Raw genomic sequence first — 20,618 nt, forward strand, 5'->3', positions numbered from 1 at the left:
AGGCAGGGGACACGGATTCGTGCCCCAGTCCGGGAAGATCCCACATGCCGCAGAGTGCCTGGGCCTGTGAGCTATGGCCGCTGAGCCTGCGCGTCCGGAGCCTGTGCTCCGCAACGGGAGAGGCCACAACAGTGAGAGGCCCGCGTACTGCAAAAAAAAAAAAAAAAAAAAAAAAAAAAAGAGACTATAACCAAAAAAAGGGGGGGGGGGCCAGTGTTTGAAGAAACTATGAGCAATCCAGATACATTAGAAAATAGTTTAAGCACCTAAATAGGTACTGGGATATGAAGGCTGAAAGTATGATGGGCTCATATTGTCAATAGGCTGAATATCAAGCTGAATATGCTAGATTTTACTTGATAGGAAATGAAGAAACTGAAACTTTTTGAATAAGTATGTGTATGAATAAGAAAGTTTAATTTAGTAATTGTCTACAGAATGACTTGTGACACTTTTCCAACTCATTTGTTTATTTACCTGTGGAAGTAAATTTTTAATGGCTGGTTAATTATATCACTACACTTTTATTGCAAATAGTACTCATTTAAGCACTTAAAAATGGAAGGTGTACAAAGATTAAATTAAGACACAGTAAACTGACTAAATATTTGGTTTTTATATAAATAAAGGTCATGACCACACTGTTGACATGTAATACTGCTGTAGTATAACAATTAAACTTGTGAGTCTACAACAGAAGTCATCTGTAGTTAAACAGGAAACAAAGTTGAAAAAGACCATGTTAAAACAAAACTACTGGGATTTACAGGTCGGGATTTTAAGTAGCAACAAACAGATTCACTCAGTTCCTGAGTATTTCAAGTTTTACAGTACACATTAAAAATGATTTCTTCCATCAACACTATAAATTCAAACTGTGAGATGTTTATGCATTTTGCAAGTTACACTGATTGAATTGCTTACATGGGAGCGGGGGTCAGAACACCTCCCAATTTGAAGTTTACATCACCCATATGCTAACACAAACACAACTTGTTCCATTTCCTTCCCTCCTCTCTCCCCACAACAAAGAAGGCAGGATTTTTTGTTTCTTTTAGGAAATTGTTTTAAAGGATTTGTGATGATCAATCTGAACGTCTGAAATTCAGTAATATTTAACTCTTAGACAGCTAAGAGGTTAAAGATGGAAAATAATTTCTCCTAACACTAAGTTAGAAAATCATTTGCATCATACTGTAAACAAGGAAGCAATGTAAAGCAACAAAAACCTGTCCCCAGTACAAAACTGAAAAAATCTAAATTTCAAATCAGCAGAACTGGTCTACTTCCATGTTGACTATATGCCACAATATAAGTGTGAGCTCCATAAATGCATAGCTAATGTAGGTAGTCTTCCACCGTGGCAAAAGCACAGGATCCAATTCCTGATCGAGCCATCAGTCCTAGATACTGTGTGGCCTGTCCCGCGGCTAGGGCAAGTGGAGGTTGCTCTGGCAGACTGTGGGTTTCTAATATTGCACTGTTAAGAGCTGAGCACACAGGAAAAATGACACTTTTCCAACTCTATTTTTCAAAGGCTTTTATGTAGATTACAGAGTACTGACTCCTAAAATTGAGTTTATCACTTTATCCATACACCTCACACGGCACCACCAATGCACTCATTTACAGAGGTTGGTATACTGTTCGACACAGCAAAAAATGCTTTCTGAATGACTGAAAGAATTATATGTATAGAGATGACTAAACTAGTGTGAAGACTAATTTTCTAATCAAGTAGAAATTAAGGCATGAAATAGGACAGGGCACTGGTAATGAAAACAATGAGTTTTAAGAAAATCGAAGTTGATTCTAAGGTTTTAATCGTGAGGACTTTAAAGAATGGAGAACAAGTCATCAACCTACAAGTGTTAAAGGCAAAGAGTTTAAAAATAGTGGGGGCATTGGTGTTTGGGGACATGTTAAATTTCAACAGCAAATGGAAGACTGAGGTGAAGTTAGGTAGAATAAAGTCATAATCATAGGACAGGATTTCTAGAAACAGGTAATATCTAGAGGTGATGTTCTGTCAATACTCAACAATATAGAGATAATTAAAATAATGGAAGTATCAAAGTTTAGAAACTATGAAGAGAAATTCAAAGATGTTCACATTTAGAAAGCCTACATTTAAATGAAAAATGGTAAGCAAGGTAAATAGAGAAGTGAGACTGCAGAACAAAGTTATTTGGACTGATATGAAAAAGATTCAGACGATGTTGCTGCTGCTGAAAATGGAAACAATAATATGACATTTAGCTTCTACTATATGCTAACCACTCTGCCAGTTATTTTTAATGATTTTCAGATTTAATCCCCAAAACACGTGTATGATGTCTATATTATAATTTTTCCTTGTTTTTTGTTTAAATATAGGGAGAGTGTTGCCCAGAAAGTTTAGAGGAAGGGATGACATCAGGATTCAAAAAAGATTTTGTTTTGAATTTTATTTTTTTTATACAGCAGGTTCTTATTAGTTATCTATTGTATACCTATTAGTGTATATATGTAAATCCCAATCTTGCAATTCATACCACCAACACCACACCCTCCCCACCACTTTCCCCCCTTGGTGTCCATACTTCTGTTCTCTACATCTGTGTCTCCATTTATGCCCTGTAAACTTGTTCATCTCTACCATTTTTCTAGGTTCCACATATACGCGTTAATATATGATATTTGTTTTTCTTTTTCTGACTTACTTCACTGTGTATGACAGTCTCTAGATCCATCCACGTCTCTACAAATGACCCACTATCATTCCTTTTTTATGGCTGAAATATTCCATTGTATATACGTACCACTTCTTCTTTATTCATTCGTCTGTTGATGGGCATTTAGGTTGCTTCCATGATCTGGCTATTGTAAATAATGCTTCAATAAACATTGGGGTGCATGTGTCTTTTTGAATTATGGTTTTCTCTGGGTATATGCCCATTAGTGGGATTGCTGGGTCATACAGTAGTTCTATTTTTAGTTTTTTAAGGAACCTCCATACTGTTATCCATGGTGGCTGTATCAATTTACATTCCCACCAACAGTGCAAGAGGGTTCCCTTTTCTCCACACCCTCTCCAGCATTTGTTGTTTGTAGATTTTCTGATGATGCCCACTCTAACTGGTGTGAAATGATACCTCATTGTAGTTTTGATTTTCATTTCTCTAATAATTAGTGATGTTGATCAGCTTTTAAAGTGCTTCTTGGCCATCTGTATGCCTTCTTTGGAGAAATGCCTATTTAGGTCTTCTGTCCATTTTTGGCTTGGGTTGTTTTTTTAATATTGAGCTGCATGAGCTGTTTATATATTTTGGAGATTAATCCTTTATCTGTTGATTTGTTTGCATATATTTTCTCCCATTCTGAGGGTTGTCTTTTCATCTTGTTTGTAGTTTCCTTTGCTTTGCAAAAGCTTTTAAGTTTCATTAGGTCCCATTTGTTTGTTTTTATTTCCATTACTCTAGGAGGTGGATCAAAAAAGATCTTGCTGTGATTTATGACAAAGAGTGTTCTGCCTATGTTTTCCTCTAAGAGTTTTATAGTGTCTGGTCTTACATTTAAGTCTCTAATCCATTTTGAGTTTATTTTTGTGTATGGTGTTAGTAATTTCATTCTTTCATTTCATTCTTTTACATGTAGCTGTCCAGTTTTCCCGGCACCACTTATTGAAGAGACTGTCTTTTCTCTATTGTATATCCTTGCCTGCTTTGTCACAGATTAGTTGACCATAGGTGTGTGGGTTTATCTCTGGGCTTTCTATACTGTTCCATTTATCTATATTTCTTTTTTTGTGCCAGTACCATATTGTCTGATTACTGTAGCTTTGTAGTATAGTCTGAAGTCAGGAAGTCTGATTCCTCCAGCTCCACTTTTTTCCCTCAAGACTTCTTTGGCTATTCGGGGTCTTTTGTGTCTATACAAATTTTAAGATTTTTTGTTCTAGTTCTGTAAAAAATGCCAATGGTAATTCGATAGGGATTGCATTGAATCTGTAGATTGCTTTGGGTAGTATAGTCATTTTCACAATATTGATTCTTCCAATCCAAGAACATGGTATATCACTCCATCTGTTGGTATCATCTTTGATTTCTTTCATCAGTGTCTTATAGTTTTCTGAGTACAGGTCTTGTAACCTCCCTATGTAGGTTTATTCCTAGGTATTTTATTCTTTATGTTGCAATGGTGAATGGGATTGTTTCCTTAATTTCTCTTTTTGATCTTTCATTGTTAGTGTACGGGAATGCAAGAGATTTCTGTGCATTAACTTTGTATCCTGCAACTTTACCAAATTCACTGATTAGCTCTAGTAGTTTTCTGATGGCATCTTTAGGATTCTCTATGTATAGTATCATGTCATCTGCAAACAATGAGTTTTACCTCTTCTGTTCCAATTTGTATTCCTTTCATTTCTTTGTCTTCTCTGATTGTCGTGGCTAGGACTTGCAAAACTATGTTGAATAATACTGGTGAGAGTGGACATCCTTGTCTTGTTCCTGATCTTAGAGGAAATGATTTCAGTTTTTCACCATTGAGAATGATGTTGGCTGTGGGTTTGTCGTATATGGCCTTTATTATGTTGAGGTAGGTTCCCTCTATGTCCACTTTCTGGAGAGTTTTTATCATAAATGGGTGTTGAATTTTGTCAAAAGTTTTTTCTGCACCTATTGAGAAGGTCACATGGTTTTTATTCTTCAATTTGTTAATATGGTGTATCACATTGATTGAATTGTATATACTGAAGAATCCTTACATCCCTGAGATGAATCCCAGTTGATTATGGTGTATGATCCTTTTAATGTGTTGTTGGATTCTGTTTGCTAGTATTTTATTGAGGACTTTTGCATCTAGAGTCATCACTGATATTGGTCTGTAATTTTCCTTTTTTTGTAGTATCTTTGTCTGGTTTTGGTATCAGGGTGATAGTGGCCTCATAGAATGAGTTTGGGAGTGTTCCTCTTCATTTTTTTGGAAGAGTTTGAGAAGGACGGGTGTTGGCTCTTCTCTAAATGTTTGATAGAATTCACCTGTGAAGCTATCTGGTCCTGGACTTTTGTGTGTTGGAAGATTTTTAATTATAGTTTAAATTTCATTACTTGTGATTGATCTCTTTATGTTTTCTATTTCTTCCTGGTTCAGTCTTGGAAGTTTATACCTTTCTAAGAATTTGTCCGTTTCTTCCAAGTTGTCCATTTTATTGGCATAGAGTTGCTTGTAGTAGTCTCTTAGTATGCTTTGTATTTCTGCAGTGTCCTATGTCACTTCTCCTTTTTCATTTCTAATTTTATTGATTTGAGTCCTCTCCCTCCTTTTCTTGATGAGTCTGGCTAAAGGTTTATCAATTTTGTTTATCTTCTCAAAGAACCAGCTTTAGTTTTATTAATCTTTGCTATTGTTTTCTTTGTTTCTATTTCATTTATTTCTGCTCTGATCTTTATTTCTTTCTTTCTTCTACTAATTTTGGGTTTTGTTTGTTCTTCTTTCTCTAGTTTCTTTAGGTGTAAGGTTAGATTGTTTGAGATATTTCTTGTTTCTTGAGGTAGGCTGGTATTGCTATAAACTTCCCTCTTAGAACTGCTTGTGCTGCAATCCCATAGGTTTTCGATCATCACGTTTTCATTGTAATTTGTCTCTAGGTATTTTTTGATTTCCCCTTTAATTTCTTCAGTGATCTCTTGGTTATTTAGTAATGTATGGTTTAGACTCCATGTGTTTGTGTTTTTTACATTTTTTTCCTCTGTAATTGATTTCTAATCTCATAGAATTGTGGTCGGAAAAGATGCTTGATATGATTTCAGTTTTCTTAACTTTACCGTGGCTTGATTTGTGACCCAAAATGTGATCTATCCTGGAGAATGTTCCATGCACATTTGAGAAAAAGTGTCATCTGCTGTTTTTAGATGGAATGTCCTGTAAGTATCAGTTAAATATACTTTGTCTATGATGTCATTTAAAGCTTGTGTTTCCTTGTTAATTTTCTGTCTGTCTGGAAGATCTGTCCATTGGTGTGAGGTGTTAAAGTCCCCCACTATTATTGTGTTACTGTCAATTTCGTCTTTTATAGCTGTTAGCAGTTGCCTTATGTATTGAGGTGCTCCTATGTTGGGTACATATATACTTATAATCATTATATCTTGTTGGATTGATTGCTTGATCATTATGTAGTGTCCTTCCTTGTTTCTGGTAACGTTCTTTATTTTAAAGTCTGCTTTATCTGATATGAGTATGGCTACTCCAGCTTTCTTTTGATTTACATTTGCAAGAAATATCTTTTTCCATCCCCTCACTTTAAGCCTGTATGTGTCCCTAGGTCTGAAGTGGGTCTCTTGTAGAGAGCATCTAAATGGGTCTTGTTTTTGTATCCATTCAGCGAGCCTGTATCTTTTGGTTGGAGCATTTAATCCATTCAAGTTTAAGGTAATTATCGATATGTATGTTCCTATTACCATTTTCTTAATTGTTATGGGTTTATTTTTGTAGGTCCTTTTCTTCTCTTGTGTTTCCCACCTAGAGATGTTCTTTTTAGCATTTGTTGTAGAGCTGGTTTGGTTATGCTGAATTCTCTTAGCTTTTGCTTGTCTGTAAAGCATCGAATCTGAATGAGATCCTTGCTGGGTAGAGTAATCTAGGTTGTAGGTTCTTCCCTTTCATCACTTTAAATATATCACACCACTCCCTTCTGGCTTGTAGAGTTTCTGCTGAGAAATCAGCTGTTAACCTTATGGGAGTTCCCTTGTATGTTTTTTGTCATTTTTCCCTTGTTGCCTTCAATAATTTTTCTTTGTCTTTAATTTTTGTCAGTTTGATTACTATGTGTCTCGGTGTGTTTCTCCTTGGGTTTATCCTGCCTGGAACTCTCTGGGCTTCCTGGACTTGGGTGGCTATTTCCTTTCCCTTGTTAGGAAAGTATTCGACTATAATCTCTTCAAATATTTTCTCGGGTCCTTTCTCTCTCTCTCCTCCTTCTGGGACCCCTATAATGCGAATGTTGTTGCATTTAATGTTGTCCCTGAGGTCTCTTGAGATTGTCCTCATTTCTTTTCATTCTTTCTTTAGTCTGTTCCGAAGCAGTGAATTCCACCTTTCTGTTTTCCGGGTCACTTATCAGTTCTTCTGCCTCAGTTATTCTGCTATTGATTCCTTCTAGTGTATTTTTCACTTCAGTTATTGTATTGTTCATCTCTGTTTCTTTGTTCTTTAATTTTTCCAGGTGTTTGTTCTTTAATTCTTCTAGGTCTTTGTTAAACATTTCTTGCATCTTCTTGATCTTTGCCTCCATTCTTTTTCTGAGGTCCTGGATCATCTTCACTATCATTATTCTGAATTATTTTTCTGGAAGGTTGCCTATCTCCACTTCATTTAGTTGTTTTTCTGGGCTTTTATCTTGTTCCTTCATCTGGTACATAGCCTTCTGCCTTTTCATTTTGTCTATCTTTCTGTGAATGTCTCAAAAAAGGTATTTTTGAGCTTTAGTACCCTTGATCTTAACCTTAAGAATATTTCCCTTAATAATAAGAAAATCAAAAAAGGAGAAAAATTCAAGACTATACACCCCAGAATCCATTTTCAATGGGAGTAGGATAAATCTGCAAACCTGTCCCACAGTATTTGCATATATGAGGCAGAAGAATAAATGATGAAAGACTGAGCAGAGAGGAAGAAGTCATACGTAACTGCCTTCAAGTTGGAGTGGGAGTGAAGGAATGGGAAGGCTAATGGAAAAGCCAGCATAACCTTTGGAAAGCTTCAGGATCTGACATACTCGATACTGTTTGAGTGTGGGTACAGGTGCAAAAACTGAGAGCCTGGTGGAAAGTTGATTAAAAGTAGGGGTGGGGAAAGTCTATATTTTTCTCCAGGCTTTATACCCAATGTAGGTGCACAATGTGGAATGTATTTTGTGCATTAGGTTCATCTTGGACTACCTGACCTTTTGCCTAAGTAGATCCAGAAAAACAGCAGCCAGATTTATTGCACCCAGGCAGGACAGCTGACTGCTTTACAGTAAATTCAATGCACACAGAGCTTCCAATAAATTTTTAGTACCTCATTTGTAAATATAAATGAGCTGCCAACATTTAAGGATGAATGATTTAGACAAAGCAAGCAAATGGAAAAAAGGAAATGGTGACAATGATGAAAGAAAAAATATATATTAATAATGCCTTCAGAGATACTGGAGAAGTATTAAACAATACTAAAATATCATTTAGAGAAAAAGAAAGGGGTCTTGGAAATGTAAATATAATAGCTATAAAAATAGAAAAATATTTGGAAGAAAAGTCAAGTCTTATCTCTCAGGAAAATAAAAAGAAGACAAGATGATGTTCAATAGGAGGAAACAGATTAGAAAATTAGTAGAGAAACTGAAGTAATCAAAAATCTGGCTATGAGAACTTCAACAAAAGCAGAAAAGTGAAACTAAAGGAAATGAACTTCTGAAACCAATCATTAAAATAAAAATCTCAGAAATAGGTACATGGTTTTTCAGAGAGATAGGGTCCAAAAAATGCTTGGTACAGGGAATGAAAACGACTCTCTTATTAAAACATTTTACCATAAAATTTTAGAACATAGAAAGTAAGAGGAAATTCCTAAATGGGGTGTAAGTCCCCAATTTAATGTTATTCACTGCCTTAATATTCGGTAAAATCTGGACTGTGTCAATGGCCTGCTCCCCACCCCACTCTGCTCCTGCAGAGAAGGTTCCCTAGCCAAACAACGCTCCTTATCAAAGAGATCGGGCAGAGTTCCTACCTATCCCTGGGGTTCAGTTCCCTGTCAGCCCAGGGGATTTAGACAAGCCAATCACATCCTCCCACAGGTGTGAAGTGCAGCCCAACCCCTTGGTATTACAAAGCCTGCCTCCCCTGGCCCCCTGCCCTTTACCCAAGTGCACCTCCCTGAAGTATCCTCCTCCCCTGGACAGTAAGTACACGTGACTAATAAAACCCTGTTAATATCCTCTGCTCAGTGTCAAGGTCATATGTTCAGACATCCCTGTAGCCATAGAGTGTGAGACCCTCCCTCATTAACGGGGTGAATAGGAGACAAACACTAAAATATTTGAAAGAATAGGCAGGTCCAGTACAAAGGATGGTGAATCAGAATGACAGATTCTCAAATGCAGCAGTAGAAACAAGAAGAATTTTGAATAATGTTTTCAAAATTCTGAGGAAAAATCTATCTACAACTTCAAATGCTCCATCCCTTCAGATTACCTAATAAATATCAGAGAAGAATAAAAGTACTTTTCGACTTTCAAAGTATAGAAAATTTGACTCTCCTGTACCTTTTTCAGGAAGCTATCTAAGGATGATTTCTGTCAAAACAAGGAAATAAACCAAGAGAGAAGAGAACTGTGATCCAGGCAACAGGAGATCTAACACAGCAGAAAGGTGAAAAAAATCCCAGGATCATGGCAAAAAGGAAGTATCCATATGATAGCTGTATAGTAGGCCTAGAGTACATATTTTAGCAGGAGGTCAAATGTCTCCGCTAGGCAGGTATTCAGAAAAATAAAATATGCTTGAAAATGAGATAAAGGCTATGATCATATGAAAAAATGAGGCATTTCACAGAGCTTTTCTGGGGTGACAGTCATAGGCTGAAAGTAAACCAAGTCAAAAGGGGGCAATTCTTAACTCCAGTAAAAAAAAAAAAAAAAAAAAGAAGTAGAGGAAGTAAATGTAATCAGATGCATTTTCTTGGCTCAGCAGTGAACAATATTTAAAAAGTCATCATGGAAACACAATGTTTTTAAGCAAAAATTGAGGCATAATTATATTGAGAGGAAAATAGAGGGTAAAATTGAGTCAAAATGATTAAATCTTACGAAAGAAGTTGTCAGGTAAGATTTAAATTGATTAAGCAAGATATAACACTACATTGATATTCTTTTGACCTGTGGAGATAATTACCAAATAAAATAGCTAAATTTTAAATGTGTTTGTTTCTGAGGTGTAGGACAGGTCTGAAAGTGTCAAGGAACGATTTCTAAAAAATAATCATTTCAGGGATAGTTTTTTTTTTTAACCAGTTTTATCTGACAACACATTTATTTCCAATAAATACTAATTTAAAAAAGCAATTTGGCTTATATTTCTGATTATTAAAAATGTGTTCCATAGTCATGCCCCCTAACAAGTCACTTGAGGTTTTCTAATATTTTTCTGTTGAAAATATAAGTGTAATTGCTTGCAGTATGACAATTTTTGCTATATTAATTCTACTTTTTTTTTTTTTTTGCTTCATGTTAGTGCAGTTCATTCCCCTTCAGCTCACATGGTAAATTAATTGGAATCTTCTTAAGAATCCTTTTGATACTCTCATTAAGATTACCCATTTGAGATCAAATTACGTTAAAAGTAAAATGGTTTCTGAGTTCCAATTTATCTCTAGTTTATGGCATTTGGGAACCTAATTTATCTAATGATGATCATCCTAAACTGCTAGGCCATGGGTGGTAATGGGTACTCAATCATTTCTTAGAATATTGTATTTCTAAAGATTCTAGTTATAAATCAAGATGTAAAAAAATAAGTTGATTCATTAAAAGTCTATAGCAAAGTTAAAAAGCTACTCTTATAAAAAGGTTTTTAAATGTCTGCTAATTCACTTTGAGTCTAACTGATATAATGATGTAATGAAAGATCATTTTGGAATTGAGTTTGAATTTCTACATTTGGAAACTAAATATTACCCAGATTGGGCCCTGGGACCTAATTTGCATCCAATCTAATATTCAAATCCATTGTCTTTTGGCTTTTCAAAAATAATCCTATATTAAATATGTTTTTACTTATCTAAAAATCATCTTTATACTTGTAAGAACACATATATTGCTGTTTGGTTCTAAAGTTATGGTCACATGAAGATATACATAAAGGTGCATTTAGTATTGTGCTTAAATCCAATATAAATCTTCAGTTTGGCACCATGGTTAGGGAATGAGGGGGTCTATATATAGCAGCAGCCATAGCAATAACTGTTGGGGAGAATATAAATCATGGGAAACTTCAGAGAGCTATGCCACCTGAGAGTATAATAAAAAGAGGAAAAGGGGAGCCATTAAAACAGGTATACCAAGGGGTATAAAACACCAGTGACATACTTGAGGGTAAAGAATATTTCAAAAATGTATCCCTAAACTAACATCTCATTTTATGCACAAGAAATATCACAATATTCACATCAAGTATCAATAGAAGATAAATACACATCAAACAATTTCCAATTAAAAAAACAGTCAACTAGAAACAAACACACTGAGAAGGGATAGCAAATAGTGCATGCATTTTATCACTATCTCAAATTGTTTCAAGAGTCACAGGACTGAATGAAATAATTTCAGTGGTTTCTGTAAACTGTATGGCAATCCTCATCACTTCAAATAAGATATGTAGGCAAATAAACTTACTTTTATAACTGTCTAGTATGCTTTTCTTAAAACATACTCATAAGCCACATAAATCCTCATTTCTCCTTGTGTAGTTTCATCTATACTTAAGGTTTACTAAATTCTAACAAGCTATAGTACAAAATAATTGGCACTCTGCTGTAACAGACGGAAATAATGTGTACATGGAAGCGAGGTAAAATAAAATTGACAGCTGAAATCTGAAGTTAACGCAGGAATCACCATAAAACCTAGCAACTCTAAATCACGGAAATTGATAGAGGTGATATCCCCTCTATGTTATTACATATATACCTCTGCGATTTGTTAACTAATTGAATAAGGGTATTTGTCATATTCTTGTCTAAGAACATGACAGTGTCCAAATGTAAGGAAGAGTAGAAGAAAGTCTACCTGATGAAGGAAAAAAACCAAACAAAACCTTTTTAACAAAGCATCCAATGCTATATCTAACCAGATAAAAGAAAGTGAAGGGAGGTCACTATCCGGATAACTTACTGATACATCTTGTTATTGGAAATTGATAGTAACACATGTATCATTCACACTGCCTCAATTGGTCCTCTGCTTTGTGTGTGCGTGCGTGTGCATGTGTGTGTGCGTGTGTGTGTGTTGGGGGGGTGTGTAGGGTGAAGCTTTAGAAAGTTAATTTTGACCTGCACGTGTTTATGACTATGACTAACAGATGATTTGTCTTTTCCTTGAAAAAAAAAACTGAGTTCACTATTTCTAAAACTGTAGAACTAACTCAGTTCTCTGCTAGTGCTCATGCCTGTACTGGCTGTTATCTCACTGCAGGAAGATTCCAGTTTAGCTGCCTGAAGGGCTGAACAGAGTACCTTGGTTTGTCCTACTGATGCATCAATGCTATCACTCAGAACACAGGGGACAGGAAATTGACAGAAAACACCACAATGGCAAATTGACACATACTTATACTAAACATTTCCCAGTGAAATTAAATATTAATTTTCTATAGATGGGAAATTGTCTACAAAATAAAAATATCCTGAATTATCATTCCATGATAATATGGAGTTTATTCATAGTTTAAATTGATGTGGCCTGTAGAGTTTCTGTAAAGCAAATATAACAGGAAAGAATAGTATGTAACAGCATGTTACATTTCACAGAGTAGCCTTGTTCATTTCAGCAAAGAGCCTGCAGAAGAAAATTTGTGGAGAGAGAGATGGCAGGACCCTGACAAAAAATGTGTCCACAGACAGGCAAGATTTTGAGCCCAATAACATCCTCGTGCTGATGAGATTAGTTTGCTTTATAATCTACTGCTAGCAAACTAACTTTGACACTCTCAGAGAAGAACACTGGGGAGATGCTGAAAATAAAGAGGAGAGGAAACTTGTATTATTAATGCAGGTGCGAGAGAAAAAGATACCATTTATTGTAAAGAGAATTTATTGTAAAGAGAATCTTACCAGACTTACGTTCTTAAAATGTGTAAAAATAATGATTTTTCTAAAAGTATAGAACAGAATCCCATTGTGCAACTACTAAAAATTACAAGCTAAATTACTTTGTTTTGTGTGTTACTAATTTAATAAGCACTTCAGGAGTAAAAATCTGTCTTGATAATGGATTGCACTGAATCAGTAGAGCTAAAGATCTAATGTATCCTTTTTCTTAGTGATTCATGCTATCATCTTGTTGGGGAACTAAACCTGGAAGATTTATCTTATTCCTCAGAAAGGTATACATATTCATACCGCAAAGGGAACTTAAATATGCTTAATTGAAATTTCTAATTTCTCAAATGAGATAATTGTAGCCCATATGGTTGATGCTCATGCCCAACGGCATAGAATAAACCATTAATATGAGCCTTCTTACTCTTATGAGCCACTCTGTTCTGCTATATCACACGTTGTCCATGCTTGTGTGAAGCTGAAAAAAGTCTAACTTGATATGTGACCTGGTAATGTTGGATATAAATATTTTAAAATCTTCGAGGAAATCTCATGTTTACTTTTATCTATCTGATGCAGAAACCTTTAAGTTTGTCCAATGCACACAGAAATTGGTTATTTATCAAATATGATATTCCTATTCTCATCCTAGTGATTTTGCTTACATGAAATATTTGGGTGAAGAAGATAAAAAGGCCACCATTTCAAAACAGTACAGTAGGCAATTGTGGTGATAAATAGTTTTTCAAATACATGATGACAGATGCCATTAAAAGGCACAAGCTGTTAAATCTTGAATCTCATATGTGCTTTGTTCTTGATTTCTAAATTTATCCCAGGTTGTTTTCAGAACTTAAAACACAGTCATGGGAGGTTGGTGATTAGAGAAACTATTTGAAGTTTCACAATCAGAACAGCTGGTCCAGAGATGACAGAAGATGATGCTGAGTCTTATGAAGAAAATGCAAAGTAGTAATTGGGGAAAGTTTTGGCAAGTAATAAGAGAAACCATCAAGAGACTTATTGCAGGTGTCAAATCACATTTAGGTTATATATGTTTTCCTGACCCAGTGTTTCAATTGGCCCTCTTACATCTAAGTGAAAAAACTGTATGATTATCTGAAAAATATATAGAAAGGAATAGAGTTTGATTTCAAAACAGGCATAAAACTAATACATGGAAGGAGTACTGAAAGAACAGGTCACAAGTTCTAGGGCATAAAATCATTCATCTTTCATGTAAACTACTACAATCACTTCCTAACTAGTCTCCCTGAATAAATCTTCCTCCCTTAGACTATTCTTTCTAGAGAATACAGAGTGACTATTTTTTTTATTTTGACTCAGGTCATCTTATTATTCTACTCCAAATTCCCCCATATTTAGAATAAAATTCAAACTCTTTATCTTTGCCTAAATAGCTCTATATGTTTGGCTCCTGACTACTTCTCTATCAATCCCTTGTTTCTCTCCCATGCTTAGAATACAGTGGACACCTCGCTGTTTATCAAACATGCCAATTATCAATCCATCTCAAGATCTTTGCCCTTGATGTGTCCTTCATCTGGAATATTCTTCCCCAGATATTTGCATAACTGGCTCTCAGACTTAATTCAAGTTCATGTTCAAATGTCAGCTTGTTGCCACATTATCTGAAGCAGAATTTCCAGTGACTTTATATCCTTAGCCTACTTTATTTTTCTTCCTATTACATATCATTACTTGTATTCTATTTTTTTTTTTTTTTTTTTAGCAGTACACGGGCCTCTCACTGTTGTGGCCTCTCCCGCTGTGGAGCACAGGCTCCGGACGCGCAGGCTCAGCGGCCATGGCTCACGGGCCCAGCCACTCCACGGCATATGGGATCTTCCTGGACCGGGGCACAAACCCGTGTCTCCTGCATCGGCAGGCGGACTCTCAACCACTGCGCCACCAGGGAAGCCCCTTAAGAATTTTTTTTATAGTTCTAGAGAAATGTCACTCTAGAGCCTTTCCAAAAAATGCTGTATTTAAAAATGAAAGTAGCTTTTCAAATCCTGAGACTTTCCCAAAATGCTGAATTTAAAAATGAAAGTAGTTCTTCAAATCTCAGCATCTGTCTCCAGATTCTTTTAACTGTAGGTATAGGATGAACAGTGTCCTTGGTCTCCCTTCCATTCTCTGTGCTTCTTGTTCTTTAATTTTACATCCCCAGGGCATGTTTCCTCAAGATCATCTTCAGATTATGCTCCTGTTCTACTCTAACTTACAGTTTGTACTTTCTCCTTCCTCTCAAGAAAGATCACTTGACTGGTGATAGTGATTATGATAATTTTTAATTTGTGGTAATTTGTGTTTTCACTGGGGACTTACTACTTACCAGAAACTTATTACAAACAGTAGTTTAGTTCCTATTCCTAAATTATACAGGGGGAAATTTAAGCTTAGGCAAGTTGAATAACTTTGTCCATGGTCCATACCACCTTTCTTGTCACCACAAATCCCAACCCATGAAAGACCAATTGCCATGGGTGATAAGACAGAAGAATGCTGTGTTCAGTTCCACAGATTCTTAGAGGCAAAACTCTCACTTGACTCCCTAAAGTGCTGCATCGTTGACTATGGTGTTTCATAAGGTTCTCTGTTTCTGCTTGGGAAAAAGGGACCTCCCTTGGTTTTCAGTCCCAGATGGCCACAGTAAGTTGTCTCTAGTTCACAGCAAAGGAACCAATCCCATACACAGGCCCCGCAAATAAGATGAGCTCCACGTATCAGTCTCCATTAGGCCTGATGAGCTAGTTTTTGGGAAAATGTAAGTTATAAGGTACATAAATATTTTCTCTGAAATACAATAACTGTGTTTTGCATGCTATGCAAATTAAGCTCATATATCCATATATATGCTATGTAAATATAGACTGATAGGTATATACAAGCATAGATATAGATATAGAAATAAGACACAGTACAAAGCAGTGGTTCAGAGCCTGGCTTCTGAATCAGACTGCCTGGATTTGAATCTCAGCTCTGTGAACACTTTCTTCATGTATAAATTGATTTGATATCTGAAGTGCAGTCTAAAGGCAGAAATAATCACAACACTACAAACAAAACAAAAAGGAAGAAAGAAAAAGAAATAACCTTTGAAGCCTAATAACTTAGATTCAAATCAGAGCCCCGCTGCTTACCGGATATATGATCTTGGCTGACTTATTTCACTTCTTTCTTCCTCACTTTCCTAATCTATAAAATGAGAATAAAATTCCAGTCACCTCATACAGTTCTGAGGAATAAAGAAGAGTGTAACTTAGACTCTCATCTGGTACATTACAAAAACTGTAAAAATGTTAGCTATTATCACCATTCAGTCTATTCAGAAACCAGGGAACAGAAAGGGCTACTATTCATTAAGGGCTTCTCAGGGTTAGCATATGGTTTGCAAAAAATATGGATTGCAACCTCCACTAGAAATGCTTTCTCTCTACTTGAATATGAAAGAACATACAAGGGCTTAACGTTCTTTGACAATTATCGTTCTTTAAAATTCCAGTAGTGAATGATACAGCTGCTCATAAAACAAAAAGACAAAAAAATAAAACATATGCAATTTAATTATATTAAATCACATTCTGTAGCTTAAGAATGTAGCTTAGTCATTGGGAAAATGTTTGGGGTTGTTTCATTTGCTATTAGCTCTCACTTTATGTTCGTCACCATTCCTGAGGTCTTCCCATTTTAGTTTTCTAGGATTGAAAGGCTTATTTTATAAATTATTCATGTGTGTTGTCATATTTGACTTTCCTACATCCTTAAACTTCACTGTCAAATTTTTATACTGTTGGGGGTGTCTGTATGGTTTCTTTAGTGTATCTTTAAACCTGTATTTGTAAAACATAACTTGGGCTTGATGATCATTAGGGCAGCTTGTGTAAGTATGCAACTTACTTTTCCACCGAAGAACTGTCAACAGCTGCCGGCTTTTCTCTGATGCACCTGAAAACAAAAGAATAAATATCAGTAGAAACAAGTTACATAAGTGACAAACTAAGGCACTGTTTCTGTGTAGTAGTAGAGCCAAACCCTAAAGGCAGATGAAGATTTATGTCCAATTCCTATACCAGTTAGGCTGGCTTTGAAGATCATGGTTAACTCAGTATCCTCAGTATCAGTGGAAAATCATAGTCTACTCCCTTAAATGTGACACCCCTTGGAAGAGTAATTTGGGTTCCACTTGATAAGTTACTGTCAGAAATAAAGGTTATCTGATAAGAATGTGATTATCAGAAATGACCTATGAGTTTATCTGGTTTTTGATAAATGATCACAGGACCCCATGGGGCCCCAATCAACTACCACTGATAAGAATTAATATGTAAATAGCTCATACAGCTCAACATCAAAAATATAAACAACCTGATTTAGAAATGGACATTTTTCCATAGAGGAAATGCAGATGGCCAACTGGCCCATGAAAAGATGCTCAACATTCTTAATAATCAGGAAAATGCAAATCAAAACCACAATGAGGTATCACTTCACACCTATTAGAATGGCTATCATCAAAGAGAACACAAATAACAAATGCTGGTGAGGATGGGGGAAAGAAAGGAACCTTTGTACAATGTTCCACAGCCACTGTGGAAAACAGTATGAAAGTTTCTCAAAAAACTAAAAACAGAACTACCATATGACCCAGCAATGCCACTCTTGGGTACGTATCCAAAAAAACCCAAAACACTGATTTGAAAAGATACATGCACCTCAATGTTCACAGCAGCATTATTTACAATTGCCAAGATATGGAAGTAACCTAAGTATCCATCAACAGGTGAATAGCTAAAGAAGATGTGGAATATATATACAACAGAATACTACTTAGCCATAAAAAATGAAGTTTTTTACTTGCAGCAACACGGACGGACTTAGCATTACGCTAAGTGAAATAAGTCAGAGGAAAACAAATATTGTATGGTATCCGTTATATGTGGAACCTAAAAACTACAACAAACTAGGGAATATAACAAAAAAGAAGCAGACTCACAGATATAGAGAACAAACTAGTGGTTATCAGTGGGGAGAGGGAAGGGGGAAGAGGCAATATAGGCGTAAGGAATTAAGAGGTACAAACTATTACATATTAAAAGAAAAGTGCAAAGACATCCTGTACAACACGGGGAATATTGCCAATATTTTACAATAACAATAAATGGAACAGAACCTTTACAAATTGTCAATTACTATATTGTACACCTATAATTTATATAATATTGTCCACGAACTATACTTCAAAAAAGAAAAGAATTCATAGTAAACTCTAATGCCTCTTTTGATCATTTCACCTAAAGTAATGAATTCAGGATAATTTTTTTTTAATTTATATATTCACAGTATGAAAATTATAAAAGTGTAATATTACTTTATGAAGAAATGGCATGTCTAAATAACAAAAATTGCTAAAATAACCAGCTGAGCTTCCCCGTGCAGCTGTAACCAGAGTAGTCATCCATCCACCAGCTCTAGTTTGTCTAAGGGGAGGCTAGATGCTCAGGAGAATTCCTGTAATTAAGAAATCTAGGAAGAGGAACCAAGATGGCAGAGTAGAAGGAGGTGCTCTCACTCCCTCTTGTGAGAACACCAGAATCACAACTAGCTGCTGGACAATAATTGACAGGAAGACACTGGAACTCACCAAAAAAATACCCCACATCCAAAGACGAAGGAGAAGCCACAATGAGACAGTAGGAGGGGTGCAATCACAGCAAAATCAAATCCCATAACTGCTGGGTGGGTGACTCACAGACTGGAGAACACTTACACCACAGAAGTCCACCCACTGGAGTGTAGGTTCTGAGCCCCATGTCAGGCTTCCCAACCTGGGGGTCTGGCAAAGGGAGGAGGAATTCCTAGAGAATCAGACTTTGAAGCCTAGTGGGAATTGATTGCAGGACTTCGAGAGGACTGGGGGAAACAGAGACTACACTCTTGGAGGGCACACACAAAGTAGTGTGCACATGGGGACCCAGGTGAAGGAGCAGTGACCCCATAGGAGACTGAACCAGACCTACCTGCTAGTGTTGGAGGGTCTCCTGCAGAGGCGAGGGGTGCTGTGGCTCACCAAGGGGACAAGGACATTGGCAGCAGAAGTTCTGGGAAGTACTCCCTTGCATGAGCCCTCCCAGAGTCTGTCATTAGCCCCACCCATGCTTCTCAGACTCTTCCAAAAAATTGCAGAGGAAGTAACACTCCCAAACTCATTCTATGAGGCCACCATCACCCTGAAACCCAAAGCAGACAAAGATACTACAAAAAAGAAAAATTACCAATACCACTGATGAATATAGATGCAAAAATCCTCAACAAAATACTAGCAAACAGAATCCAACAAAACATTAAAAGCGTCAAAACCATGATCAAGTGGGATTTATTCCAGGGATGCAACGATTCTTCAATATATGCAAATCAATCAATGTGATACACCATATTAATAAATTGAAGAATAAAAACTGTATGATCATCCCAATAGATGCAGAAAAAGCTTCTGACAAAATTCAACACCCATTTATGATAAAAACTCTCCAGAAAGTGGGCATAGAGGGAACCTAACTCAACATAATAAAGGCCATATACTACAAACCCACAGCAAACATCATTCTCAATGGTGAAAAACTGAAAGCATTTACTCTAAGATCAGGAACAAGACAAGGATGTCCACTCTCACCAGTATTATTCAAAATAGTTTTGGAAGTCCTAGCCACAGCAATCAGAGAAGAACAAGAAATAAAATGAATACAAATTGGAAAAGAAGAAATAACACAGTCACTGTTTGCAGATGACATGATACTATACATAGAAAATCCTAAAGATGCCACCAGAAAACTACTAGAGCTAATCAATGAATACGGTAAAGGCGCAGTATACAAAATTAATGCACAGAAATCTCTTGCATTCCTATACACTAATGATGAAAAATCTGAAAGAGAAATTAAGGAAACACTCCCATTTACCACTGCAACAAAAAGAATAAAATACCTAGGAATAAACCTACCTAGGGGGACAAAAGACCTGTATGCAGAAAAGTATAAGACACTGATGAAAGAAATTAAAGATGATACCAACAGATGGAGAGATATACCATGTTCTTGGATTGGAAGAATCAATATTGTGAAAGTGACTATACTACCCAAAGCAATCTACAGATTCAATATAATCCCTGTCAAATTACCAATGGCATTTTTTATGGAACTAGAACAAAAAAAATCTTAAAATTTGTATGGAGACACAATTGATCCCAAATAGCCAAAGCAGTCTTGAGTGGAAAAAAATGGAGCGGGAGGAATCAGACTCCCTGACTTCAGACTATACTACAAAGCTACAGTGATCAAGACAATATGGTACTGGCACAAAAACAGAAACAGATCAATGGAACAAGATAGAAAGCCCAGAGATAAACCAACGCACCCATGGTCAACTAATCTATGACAAAGGAGGCAAGGATATACAATGGAGAAAAGACAGTCTCTTCAATAAGTGGTGCTGGGAAAACTGGACAGCTCCATGTAAAAGAATGAAATTAGAACACTCCCTAACACCATACACAAAAATAAACTCAAAATAGATTCGAGATCTCAGTGTAAGACTGGACACTATAAAACTCTAAGAGGAAAACATAGGAAGAGCACTCTTTGACATAAATCACAGCAAGATCTTTTTTGATCCACCTCCTAGAGTAATGGAAATAAAAACAAAAATAAACAAATGGGACCTAATGAAACTTCAAAGCTTTTGCACAGCAAAGGAAACCA

At 36.1% G+C, this 20,618-nt stretch overlaps 1 long non-coding RNA gene across 1 annotated transcript in view; it reads left to right on the top strand.

The window, feature by feature from the left end:
- The window catches only part of LOC113618175 (uncharacterized), a 124,200-nt gene extending 112,188 nt beyond the window's left edge, over positions 1-12,012 (top strand). Inside the window, exon 4 of the long non-coding RNA XR_003431914.1 lies at positions 9,296-12,012. This is a non-coding gene — a long non-coding RNA (uncharacterized LOC113618175). The remainder of the gene's footprint in view (positions 1-9,295) is intronic.
- The last annotated feature ends 8,606 nt before the right edge of the window (positions 12,013-20,618 follow it).

Source organism: Aethalodelphis obliquidens, unplaced genomic scaffold (genome assembly GCF_003676395.1).
Source record: "Aethalodelphis obliquidens isolate GAN/ISIS:26980383/991018 unplaced genomic scaffold, ASM367639v1 scaffold5, whole genome shotgun sequence".
Classification (NCBI taxonomy): Eukaryota; Metazoa; Chordata; class Mammalia; order Artiodactyla; family Delphinidae; genus Aethalodelphis; species Aethalodelphis obliquidens.